This window comes from Microcebus murinus, chromosome 9 (genome assembly GCF_040939455.1).
Source record: "Microcebus murinus isolate Inina chromosome 9, M.murinus_Inina_mat1.0, whole genome shotgun sequence".
NCBI classification, from domain to species: Eukaryota; Metazoa; Chordata; class Mammalia; order Primates; family Cheirogaleidae; genus Microcebus; species Microcebus murinus.
The window spans coordinates 12,562,860-12,576,612 of record NC_134112.1 but is presented as its reverse complement, the minus strand read 5'-3'; positions in this window follow the sequence as shown (position 1 = coordinate 12,576,612).

Genomic DNA, 13,753 nt, shown 5'->3' with positions numbered 1-13,753 from the left:
CTTTAGAAAAATGTCTTTTAAGTCCTTTGAACATTTTTTAATTGCGTTTTTTGTCTTTTTGTTGTCAAGTTGTAAAATGTTCTTTATGTATTCTGGATAATAGACCCTTGTCAGATATATAATTTGCACATATTTTCTTCCATTTTCTGGGCTATCTTTTCACTCTCTTAATAGTGTCCTTCGATGCATTAAAATTTTTAATTTTGATGAAGTCCAACTTATCTTTCTATTCTCACTTATGTTTTTGTTGTCATATCGAAGAAAACATTCTCCCAAAGCCAAAGTCATAAAAATTTGCCCCATTGTTTTCTTCTAAGAGTTTTATAGATTTAGCTCTCAGTTCACTGCTTTTACCAAAAAAAGCAAAATAAATTTTTTCTAAACATCAACTTTATTGAAGTATAATTTACTTACAATAAAATGCATCCATTTTAAGCATACAGTTCAATGAGCTTAGTCAAATGTCTACCCTAATTAATTACCACAGTAAGGACATGGGCATTTCCATGGCCCCAGAAAGTTCAATTGACCTCACCACTGGACTTCCCCACCTTCTAATCTATGCAATCCCTGATCTAATTTCTATCACTATAGATGAGGTTTATCTGGTCTAGAATCTCAAATACATGAAATAGTACCTACGTACCTCTTTGTTTCAGATTTCTTTTGTTCAGCATATTATTTTTTGATTCACTTATTAATATATTATTGCTTGTATCAGCAGTTTGTTCCATTCTCTTACTGGTATTTTATTGGATGGATATGCTACAACTGATCTATCCCTTTAACAATTGAGATTGACATTTATTTTCTTACATAAGAATAATGTTTGTATATCCCTTTCATTATAAAAGTGAAATAGGTTTTGGGTAGAAAAATTAAAACATATAGGCCAGAAGAAAGCAGAAAATTATAAAAATTATTTTTACTACGTAAACATTACTGATACTTTGATGTATAACCTTTCAGAACCCTTCCTGGGAATGTGTATAGGGTATGTTTGTATTTATAAGATATTATTTGAGACTTTTTCCACTGTCCCTGAGATTTACTCAAAGCCCCAAAGCTGAAATCAAGAAGCACTAAGATCCCCACATGAGATAAAGTGTTAGCCACTGGGGCTACACTCCTTATCCTAGGGTTTAGTAATAAGTGACAGACTCAGTACCCCCGTGCCAGCCAAAATCCCAATACTTCTACCGTCTAAGTCAGCAGAGTAAGAAGGAGTCATTGAGGTTTTTGGCTCTGTAGAGTATTTAGATTTAAAGTAGGAAAAATTTTGTTGTTGTTATTGTTGTCTTTTCATCTATTGAGGCAGTCATGCTCTTCTCTCAACTGAAGATAACTCCAAGTTATCTCAAGTCAACTGAAGATAACTCCAAGAAAATCACTGCAGCAGACTAAGAGTACTTGCAACAAGGAGGGACTAGCATACATTCCAGTTGGATGTCTATTTGGGTGGTGGACTCGCTTAACTGACTCTGCCCATTTAGCAAAGGAAAGGAACATAAAAGTGAGGGAAGGGTAGCAAGAGATAGTGTTAGCCAGGTAGCTCACATCTGCACAATGGCATTGGCATGTCCCAGAGGCATTTGTCTCCTGTGTGGTCAAGTGGAAACCACAGAAGCTATCTGGATTGAGCTCATCTTGCCCTATTTAGCAAGGAGATCCAGGAGGAAAATGCATGCAGTTGTGCAGGATGGGAACAGACAAAGAGTGGAAGAGTTGACCTACCATATCGGGGAAGTGTGCAGTTGGCAGGCTTGGTAAGGCTCAGCTTGGATGCATACCCCAGAGAGGGCAGTGCTGTCAGCTTGCGTTAGCCAGAGCAGCAAAGAATCTAACAAGGAGAGGACTGAGACCATGGCCAAATCGTTAAGGAGAAAGATCCTTCCTTCTCCCCTCCCCTGAAGGGGCAAAGCAGGCCCTCCCTTCACCTTCCAAATTTCTTTAGCTGACACCCAAGGGACAGGCGATGACATTGGAGCTGGATTTGAGATTGAAAATTTAAACCAGAGAATACCTGTAATAATTGAAAGTGACTAGAAATGTATGGCATCTGATGTTAATGGAGAAAGGAATGGGGATACAAGCACTTCATGGAAAGCAGTATGTGGAGGGAAAAAATTATTTCATATTAAAATAACTATTATGCATGCATAATAACACACTGGCTTGGTACTGTTTTTTACACTGGTCTTTTTTAGTGAACTGTTTTATATAAAATTTAGCAATGTATAATGAACACTGACTGACATGCCCATGAATATTCATCTAAAATATCATGTTTAATAGTGGAATAGTATTCAATTGCATGTAGGTAGAACAATTTAGAGTTGGACATTTGGAGTGTTTTCATTCTTTCTTCATTAATTTACACAGTGATAAGACAAATATCATTATACATTACTTTTTGCACACTCTCTTAAGTAATTCCTTAGGAAATAATGTAGAAATAGGATTGTTGAGTCATAGGATATATTAAACACATACATCAATCTATTAACAAAAGCAATAATATTATACTAACTTGTGGCCACCAGCCCTAAGAGTACCTTCATTTATCTTTTGACTTCTTCTGTGAATTGTCCCTTGACCCTATTCCATTGTGTTTGCATTAAGCAGTCTTGGCTACCTGTGAAGACTTGCACATGGCTCTGCACTTAACTAGCTATTCCATGTTTAGTTATGGGATACTCGCAAATTCACTGTTGCCCTACACCTTTCAAAAGCTTGACCAGATAAACAGCAATTCATGGAGGGCTGATCCTTTCTTCTAGGATACTTTGAATTTCATCCTTGGATTAAGCCAGCTGATTCCAGAGCCGAGTTCCTGGATAGGCATTATATCACCTGTAGACTCTTTTAGCAAAGTGAAATCTCATGAGATGTCACCGTCCCGTATTAAGAGAAATTTTAAGTCACCACTCTGTGAAATATGTCACATGTGTATAGATAGGATATTGTCATTACTTTACATGTTTTCTTTTCTGTGAGGAATTCTGGGGAAATTATGTTTAGTCTCACTATAAGAAATGGTTATTTTTTCCTGAACTAATTTTATTTAACCTTATGGACATTATAACACTTTAAAGACTTTTTAGGAACATCAGATTTTGGCCCATATCCAGCAAGAGGAAAAAATTTCACAATTTACATGCATGTAACTATTTCATTCTAGCTCTGGGCTACTTTGCTTAGTCTCTCATATATATATTTTTAAATCTTGGAATACAAACACTTCTTTATTGTCCTCCTCAAGTCTTCTTTTAAGTAAGTTTGGAATAAGCAAATAATAATATAAAGTGGTAAGAAGATAAATCCCTTAAAAATAAGAAAAACATGGCCACGGTAGCAGGCATCCTTTCTCTAAGTGCAGAGGCAGCAGGGGCCAGGATACCTGGCAGGAAGGGAGGTAGTAGTTGGAGAAAAAGGCATTTAGATGCTATATCATTTCAGTTCGGGGCCTTTTAACTACAAAGATGAGTAGCTTTGCTTTGCAGTTCTTTAGTTAAAGAAATCATAGGTTTTGTGATAAAGAAGTGGGGCGTTAGAAATTCTATGAGCCTTCTGGCTAGAAAAAACATGTGAGGCCCCCATGCTAAGGGGCAGAGGGCTGGGAGCTTGAGACCAGCTAGCTCTCACCTCCATATTCCAGAGTGATTAAGAACCTCTCGGGTTTTTTCCTGTACTGTTCAGTAGGGATTGGAGAAGGGGAAGGGCAGGATGAGAGGCAGGAAGGCAGGACAGGATTCCAATGGGCGTGGCCGAGGGAAAGCGGGTCTGTGCATGGAGTCCTCCTCGCTCCCCGTGTATCAGGAAACATGGTGGCAAACAACAGCAGCAGACACAGAACACAGTCTCACGTCATTTTCTCTCCTGCAGTTGCTCTCTTCCCCCCTAGTCCTTGCCTGAGACCATTTCTACAATTGATAAGAATGGTTTTGGTTTTGTTTTATTAATTTAAAAATATTTAATTGACAAATAAAAATTATATATATTCAGGGTGTACAATGTACGGATTTGATATATACATGCATTGTGTAATTAACTACAACAATCAAATTAGCTAACACATTCATCACCACCCCCAGTTACTGTGTGTGTGTTGAGAACACTTAAAATCTGCTCTCTTTTCAAATTTCAAGTAAAAAACACAGTATTATTAACTATATTCACCATGCTATACATTAGATCCTGAGAACTTATTCATCTTTTAATTGAAAACTTGTACCCTTTGTCCACCATCTCCCCATGTCCCCCGCACCTCAGCCCCTGACAACCACCTTTCTACTCTCTGTTTCTATATCAATTCTTTTTGACATGTGAGCAAGACCATGCAATACTTGTTTTTCTGTGCCTGGCTTACTTAGCACCATGTTCTCCAGGTTTATCCATGTTGTCACAAATAGCAAGCGTTCCTCCTTTTTAATGGCTGAATAATATTCCTGTGTGTGTGTGTGTGTGTGTGTGTGTGTGTGTGTGTGTCTCATATTTTCTTTATCCATTCATCTGTCAGTGGATACTTAGGTTGTTTCCATATCTTGGCTATTGTGAATAATGCTGCAATAAGCATGAATTGAGATACTGATTTCATTTCTTTTGGACATATATCCAGAAGTAATTTTTAAAGGAATCACCATGCTGTTTTCCATAATGGCTATACCAAATTACATTCCCATCAACAATGCACAAGGGTTCCATTTGCTGTTAAGAGCAATTTTAGACTTATAATCTGAATTCTAAAAGAAGAATTTCTCGTTTAACACATACAAAATAATTTTTAAAAAGGGAGAATAAAGGGGAAAAAAAGGCTTGACTTGAGTGGAGGGTGTGGTATGCGTTCCTGGTTGCATATATACAACACTATGCTTCTCACTTTATGCAGGATAGGCTTTTATGAGGCAGCAACAAACCACCTCCAATCTCAGAAGCTGAAAAGACAAAGGTTTACCTCTCACTCATGCCACATGTCCACTGAGGATCACGTGGACTCTGCTGCTTGACATCCTCCCTCCAGGACCCCAGCTGACAGCACAGCCCCACCTGAGACATTGCCCAGCACATTGGCAAAGAGCATCAGTACCACAAGGAAGCTCAAACTAAAGAGCAGGCTGGAATTGGCCCTCATGTCTCATTGGCCAAAGCGAATCTCACGGCCACAGCTAATTCCCAGCAGGTGAAGAAGAGATTCCTTCCATCCAGAAGGCGAGAGAGCCAGAACATCTGTGAACAGCTCCGGGGACTATCGTATCCTTCCCTTCTAAGCCACATACGAAATTCTGTTCTACTAGCTGTGACCTTCAAAGAACTCCTGCAAATGTCCCCAACACTGTTATGATTGGGCCACTCTAAGAAACCGCGTCTTGGCCCCAAAAGGAAACAGATCCAATATAAGAAACTGTACTCCAGGATGGCAAATCTTCTAGATCTTTCATGGGGAAGAGGAAGTGGGTAAGAATAGCCAAGAACATGTGAAAAAAGAAGAATTTTTTAAAAATTATCAATAATTTGTAATGAGAACAATCACAAATTCTTCCTGAGTTAGGTCTCCTTACCTGCAAGATTCCCATCTGCCCAGGAAAGGACACACAACAGGGGAATCCCAGATGGACACGAAGGGGAAGTAGAGGTGAACATGCCTCCGCCAGCCACAGTTTCTGGGAAAAGAAATGGAGAAAATGGCAGACAAAGCAGGGGCTGGGAAACCAGGAGGGAGGTGTGATGATTGTGGAGAAAACTGAGGGCAGGGAGCATTTATTCCAACTTTAATAAGACTCTGGGAGGCGACTCTCTTGAAGGCTGTCTCCACACCCACCCAAGTGAGGCTGATCGAAATAAACTGAAGTCAGACCAGACCTGGGAGTGCCCTGTGACGCCATGGGGAGCCACGCTGCCTTCTCAGGGTAAGCATGGGGCCCAGATTGGCGCAGGCCCTGAGGGGGTACTCAAGGCCAGCGGGACTGCTGCCGGGCCCTTGTGATGGGCGGTGCCCAGCACAGCAGAATCTTCTGGGCTGACTGCCGGGGCAGGAGGAGGACAGCTAGAGGATGATGTCACATTGGCTCTGAAGGCAGTCACACAAGCCAGGCTGGGGCTGAGTCAGCCGGGGGGCTGTTAGACCCTGATCACATGAGGGGTGGCCAAATCATGTTCCACCAGGGAACATGGTTTGAGCTGCAGGTGACAAAAAGAACAACAGATGTCATCTAGAGGATCCAACTACCCAGACCTGAGACACAGTAAGCTGTCCTCGTCCACCCAGATGCTATCTGGGGGAACTGAAAGAAAGGGTGTAACCTCCAGAGAATGGACTTTTGTGTAAAAGAAACTGAATTAGTTAGAGACGGTTCCATGTATGGGGTTAGACTGAGGTCACTGAATGGAGATAGGGTCACAAGGAAGATCAGCTCACCTGAAATAATTGTTCTCACCCTGGCTGCACATTGCACATAGGAATGCCTGGGAGCTTGCAGAGAACGCTGACCCCCACACTAGTGTATCGCAACTGCTGGTGGTAGGCTTAGGTCTGGGTGTGTAGGTGCACATGTATGCAAGGACTTACATGTATGTAATTTCCTCAATTTTTATAATGTACAACTATGAACTATCTCATCAAAATAAAGAGTGCCACTAAAGAGCATGCCCTGGCCGACACTCAGGGCTTGTGGAACTGACTCCAGAACTGTTGCTCTTGGCACCCATTCTCTTATGGTAGGCGCCTAATCCCCGGCTTCCTGGCTCTGGCCTGTGCCTCCAGGCTCTGAATTTATGTCCCTTCTTTCTTGCTTTGACTCAGTCTCCATAAACTGGTGACTAGTTGTGCCACCTCTGTCTTGCTGGACCAAGCCCTGGCGCCTTCCTCAATAATGTGGCCCTTACCGGCAGCAATGCTAGACCAGGGGTCCCACCCTATGGTGAGTTGTATAATTATTTCATTATATATTACAATGTAATAATAATAGAAATAAAGTGCACAATAAATATAATGCTCTTGATTCATCCAGAAACCATCTCCTCCCAACCCCTCCTCACCCCCCAGGGTGCGTGGAAAAATTGTCTTCCATGAAAATGGTCCCTGGTGCCAAAAAGTCTGGGGACTGCTAGCCTATACCAGTCAGCACTTTGGATGGAAAATAGACAAATGTAGCCAAAAGAACCTGATAGATCTTTCTAAGGACTGGCAGTCACCTGCCGTCAGGAGGAAAGCCACATGGAGCTTGGTCAAGGCATAAACCTACGAACATACACTCGACCAGTTCAGTAGACTGGTTGACTTGCTGTAGCAGGTGCTAAACTGTAGGCCCATGAATGTCAGATCTTCTGTGGAAGGGAAGTGAGAATTCTAGATTTTTATCTGAAATGTACTGGTATTTAAATATTAGTAACTAATTCATCTTTTAATTCACATTTGTGTGCTGAACAATTTAAACCTGTCTATGTATTAGTCTTGGTCAAAGTGTGACAGGCAGCGAGCTCTGGCCCCAGCCCCAGTAGAACCTTCTGGAACAGGGATTGCTGCAAGAAGGCTCTGTGGAGGCCTTTCCAGTCAGGTGGTTCACAGTGAGACATTTAATGGTTTGAGCAGGCTATGACCACACTAAGGTTAGGTTTCCCCTGGGGCAGTTTTACAATTAAGATAATAAAAACCAACAATTAAAAACAATGATGGTTATAATTTGGTTTTTGCACAGCTGCTTTAAAGAAGCTCTCAAACCTTTACAGAATTCTTTAACCCTTACAACATCTCTATAGGAGAGGAATATGGCAATTGATACCTTTGTTTTATAGCTGGAGAAACAAATGTGGGGAAGAAAGAGCTACTGGCTTGACCCAAAATCCCACATTTTTCTCAGGTAGAGAAAAATCTGGACTTGAGGACAGTATTTTTTTCAGTATTTTGAATCCACTTAATAACAGAAAAATGTCAATGTGGCTTCTTTGCTCACATTATCCCTTGCAACTCCCATGTCTCCTGCAGGCTGAGTTCTGGGCTTAGTTCAGGGTTGGCCGCCCTCCATGGAGCCTTGCTGGGCTGCTGTAGGCCTCGGTGGTCCCTCCCTCCTGCCCCTGCACCCTGGCATTCAGGATGAGAACAATGCATGTAGCAATTAGTCGTGCCCAGTCTCCAGAAAGATTGTATTGTTTTGTGTCTTTATTTAGCTTTTTTAGTGCTACTCAACTCCCAGTAACTCCTTCTAGACCAGGAAAGAATTCTATCCTACTGTTTTTGGATATCTCTTAGGGCCTTGCACAGAACAGGCCTCAGAACATACTTCTTCTATTGCTTTCTTTATCTTAGCATCCACTTTGGGTTCTCCAAAACAACAGAGTTAAGAAAACAGCTGGGTGTGAACCAGCTCATCACTAGTTGTATGACTCAGACGAGACTCCAACTTCTTGGAACCTGAGTTTCCTCATCTGTAGTTGGGGATAATAATACCTACCTCCTAAGGCTATGATGAGGATAATAGGATTTAATGCACAGGAACATAGAACAACACCCTAAATGTTGTGAGCATGATCTACACGTTATAGCTGGTGTTTTGTTTTTTTTTTTTTTTTAGTCTTAGTATTTTTGGAACAGTTTTAAGTTCTCAGCAAAACAGAAAGAAGGTACAGAAATATCCCATATAGCCTCTGCCCCACCCTGCCATGCACAGACTCTCCCATGATCAACATTCCCTGCCAGCATGGTACACTTGCTACAACTGGTCTACCTACTACATTGACACATCATAATCACCCAGAGTCCATGGTTTATATCAGGGCTCACTCTCGGTATTGTACATTCTATGGGTTTGGACAAATGTGTAATGACATGTATCCATTATTATAGTGTCATACAGAGTAGTTTCATTGCCCTAAAAATCTTCTGTGCACCTATTTTTCTCTCTCCCTCTTAACCTCTGACAATCACTGATCTTTTTATTGTCTCCATAGTTTTTCCTTTTCCAGGTTATATCATATAGTTGGAATCATAAAGTATATAGCCCTATCTGCTTTTTTTTCACTTAGTAATATACATTTATATTTTCTCTATGTATTTTCTTGGCTGGTAGCTCTTTCTTTTTTTTCTTAATTTTGGCGTATTATGGGGGTACAGATTTTAAGGTTTCAATAAATGCCCTTTCCCCCTCCCTCCACAAGTCTGAGTCTCCAGCATGACCATCCCCCAGATGGTGCACATCTCACTCATTATGTATGTATATATCCGCCCCCCTCCCCGCTCCCCCCTGCCCAATACCCTATTACTGTAGTACCTATGTGTCCACTTAGGTGCTGCTCAGTTAATACCAGTTGGCTGGTGAGTATATGTGGTGCTTGTTTTTCCATTCTTGGGATACTTCACTTAGTAGTATGGGTTCCAGCTCTAACCAGGAAAATATAAGATGTGCTATGTCACCGTTGTTTCTTAGAGCTGAATAGTACTCCATGGTATACATATACCACATTTTATTAATCCGTTCTTGGATTGATGGGCACTTGGGCTGTTTCCACAGCCTTGCAATTATGAATTGTGCTGCTATAAACATTCGAGTGCAGGTGTCTTTTTTGTAGAGTGTCATTGGATCATTTGGGTAGATGCCCAGCAATGGGATTGCTGGATCAAATGGTAGATTCGCTTGTATCGCTTTAAGGTATCTCCATATTGCTTTCCACAGAGGTTGAATTAGTTTGCAGTCCCACCAGCAGTGTAGGAGTGTTCCTCTCTCTCTGCATCCACGCCAGCATTTGTTGTTTGGGGACTTTTTGATAAAGGCCAGTCTCACTGGAGTTAAGTGATATCTCATTGTGGTTTTGATTTGCATTTCCCTGATGATTAGAGATGTTGAGCATTTTTTCATACCTTTCTTTTGTGATGAATAATATTCCATTGTCTGGATGTACCGCAGTTTATTTATCCATTCTCCTGCTGAAGAACATTTGGTTGCTTCTATAGTTTGACAATTATAAATAAATGGCTATAAACATCCATATACATGTTTTTTCATGGACACATGCTTTCAATTCCTTTCAGTTAATACCAAGGAGCACAATAGCTACGTAATACAATAGGAGCACATTTAGTAAGAAACTGCCAAACTGTCTTCCAAAGTGGCTGTACCATTTTTCACTCCCACTAGCAACAAATGAGACTTCCTGTTGCTTCACATTCTTTCCAGGATTTGGTGTTGTCAGTGTTCTGGATTTTGGCCACTCTAACAGATGTGCAGTGGTATCTCATTGTTGTGTTAATTTGCATTTCCCTGATAAACCCTGTGATCTTCTTTGGTAAGGTGTCTGTTAAGGTCTTTGGCCCATTTCCAAATCTGGTTGTTTGTTTTCTTATTGTTGAGTTTTAAGAGTTCTTTGTATATTTAGGGTAACAATCCTTTATCAGATTTGTCTTTTGCAATTATTTTCTCCCAGTCTTTGATTTGTCTTTTCATGCTCTTGATGGTGTCTTCCATAGGGCAGAAATTTGAAAAATTAATGAAGTCCAACTTGCCAATTCTTTTTTTTTATTATTATCAATTACTATTATTACATCAGTGTAAGAAGATACTGAGAGTTGCCTAGTTAAAATGAAGCAGTAAACTTTATCTTTTTGTATCCCACACTGATATTGTGGGAGTCTCATTTATGACATATTCTGTGGTTTTGGATTACTTTTATTCACCTATTCTTTTAAAAAAAATTCATTGAGCACCTAACTACAGGTCCAACAGGCTTCTGTGCCCATGGGCACTTCCAGTCTGCCAGGGAATGAGGATACCAAAGCTATTATTCCAAGAGGGATACATTTTGTGAAATTCTATGAAGAGCACAACAGAGGGGACTAACCTGATCCAGAGGGTCTTGGAAGACCTCCTGGAACCTCCCAAAATCACCATAAAATTCCCATGACAATAAATGGCCAGTGGATATTGTTATTAGTTGAAAAGCTCAATCTTTAAAGCTTAGAGTCTTCTTTGAAAAAAACTGGCCAAAATGGAAAACAATAACAAGTCCAACAGCTTGTTCACTCTGGCTGTGAAGTTTAGACGAAGACAGTGAAGGAATCTGTTAGTGGTCAGCTACCACTGTCACACTTGCCCACCCCACAGCCCCCACCATGGCCCTGCCAATTTGCCACCTAGGAGGTAGCAGAGATAGGACAAGTATAGGGCTGGCCATATATTGGCTATATACAATATATTGGCCATATACAATATACTGTATATACTGTATATACAATATATTGTTTATGGCCAATACACTATATTGGCTATGTACAATGAGCATCAGAAGAACCAGGAATTCCCATCCTGGGCAGCTGTCAGAGTACAGAGACTTTTGTGGGTAGCTGGGTGCACTCTGACAGGCGTCCTCAGGACCCCACTTCCACTTAACTCCAGTCCAAGCTCTCATTACAGTCCCTCGGCCTCTCCCTTGGTTACCTCGGGCACTCACCAGCAGTGACCAGAGTGGACGTATCAGAACAGCCGCAGGCACAGAAGAGGTAGTTGCTGTTGTGCTGTCACCCAGGAATGACTGCAGAACAGATTTCTGCTCTTAGACCCCGGGAACGCCACCTCTATTGCTGCTTTGTGGAGCGCCCAGCCCCCTGGCGAGCTTTGCATCCACCTTGGATACTTTACTGCCACTGACTAACTTGCCATGACACCTGGGACTGAAACCCAAGCTGAACATTTTTTGAGGTTACAAAACATTCCACTACCTTTTCCTGCTATATAACGTTTCAAAATGTCAGCACTTTTCTAGCTAGATTTTGGCCTAGAAACTGAAGTTCACACATGCTAAGGGAATGGCTGTTGGTTTAATAATTTCAGTCCTATTGGAAATACCAAAGGTACCGGTATCTGGGCCTAGCCCAAATCATAATAATACATTGGGCTTGTTTTTGACATTTCATGTGAGACTCTCCAAAAATCCATGGAAAATAAGAAATCACTAAACCTCTTCATGCCCTTAGGAAGGAAACGGAAGTTTTGAATTCTTCTCTCCTGGTTATAAATATTAACGTATATTCAGGAAGAGAAAATAAATTGTTGCTTCATCAAGGCTCCCTGGTTAGGGAGGCCGGTTGAAATGCAGCTGGGGGGCAGATCGTGGTAACAGCCTTGGTCTAAGAGCAAGGCTGAGAAGGGTTTTAAGCAGTTTGGCTGGGAATCAGTTATCCAAATTTCCGTTTTAAGTGAGCACTGTGTTTTGTGGAAAATGAGCTGAAGACAGAGCTGAATGCAGGAAAACCAGGAGGGAGGCGAGTGCAGCAGCGTGGCTGAGAGGTACTGGTGGCCTGGGCTGTGGATATGGACAGAAGGGGAATGGATTCCAGAGGACAACCCCACAGGGCGTAATGAGGGATTGTCTTAGTGGAAAAGGAAGAAGAGGGTGTGAAGATGTCACTTAATGGCTGGGAGAAGATGTGGCACTGAGAGTGCACCGGACAGGTGGGGGAGGCAGCCCAGAGGCAATGTGCCCCGGACATCCAAGGGTGGAGATGCAATATTTCCCCAGGAGCTTATAATATGGTTAAGCAAGTGACTGCTTCCCGCACACTCTGTGGATGGGGTCTGCCCACTGTGCCCTAATATTAAATCAACTAAATATAGTAAAAAATTACCTTTTTAAGAGTCCTCAAAAGCTGCCAGCCACTGTACAACTTTGTTATTTAATTCAATATTCTAAAAGACAAACCACTTCTGTTAGGCAGCTTTGATTATTGATCTTTCTTTCAGAGGGGAAACTGAGGCTCCAGGGGGACATACAAGCTGCAGAAAGCCAGTTGGCCAGTCACAACAGAGCCTAGATGCTAATCTAGGCCTTTCTGTCTCCAAAGCCCAAAACTCTTAACCACAATGTTTTGTTGCTTCTTCATAAAGAGTCTAAACATGAAACGCCTAGGAATTTGATGGAAATAAATAATCTAGCTTCACAGAGGAAAGGACAAATTATAAACTATATTTCCAAACCAGCCAGGAACTCTACAGATACATGTTATTGGTCACTGGGGGCTTGGATGACGTACCATGCCCGGATCAGCACGATATCATGTGCTGTTTATTAGAAAAATAACTCACATCGCCTCTCCTTCATCCATGTGCCTGTAGCATGTGAGTTATGAAGGAGAGCACACACACCCATGTGAGCAAATGGAAAAGTAATGATCTGCCTCATTGAGAGAGAACAACTTGCTTTTCCCCTAAATGAAATGTTAATATTAGAATTTGAAGTGCATTAACATAAAGGAAATGCATCGAGGAAATGGTTTTTGCAGCCCCGGCATGTGTTGAACATCTGAGCAGTACCCCTCCCTCCCCAGGTAGCCCCAGCCCCCATTTTGGCCAATTCCTAAGGAGACAGTTTGCTTAGCGGAAGATAAACGCCGCGGTGATTGTATCTAAACAGCGCAGAAAGCGAAGATGAAAAGAACACATTGGGGCGAGGAACTTAAACACAAATTTAAGAAAAAAAAAAAAAAAGAAAACCAGCTCTTGAGGCAGCAACCGTGGGTCATGGGGATGGACTGCATAGTAGGAGAAAGGTGGATTTTTCTCTGTCTGTGCCATCAGCAACATTTTAAATTCCACGTTGCTGAATGGACACTAGCTCTGACCTAAATAATGTATTCCTTCTTTCATTTGCAGAGTTAACATTGTCAGAGAGAGGGGACCAAGGGGAGGAAAGGAAAGGCCACTGCCCTGGGGGGACCACTGTCTTGGGCATCTCCAAGACAGTGAATGATGAATAGTGAATAGTAAGACTT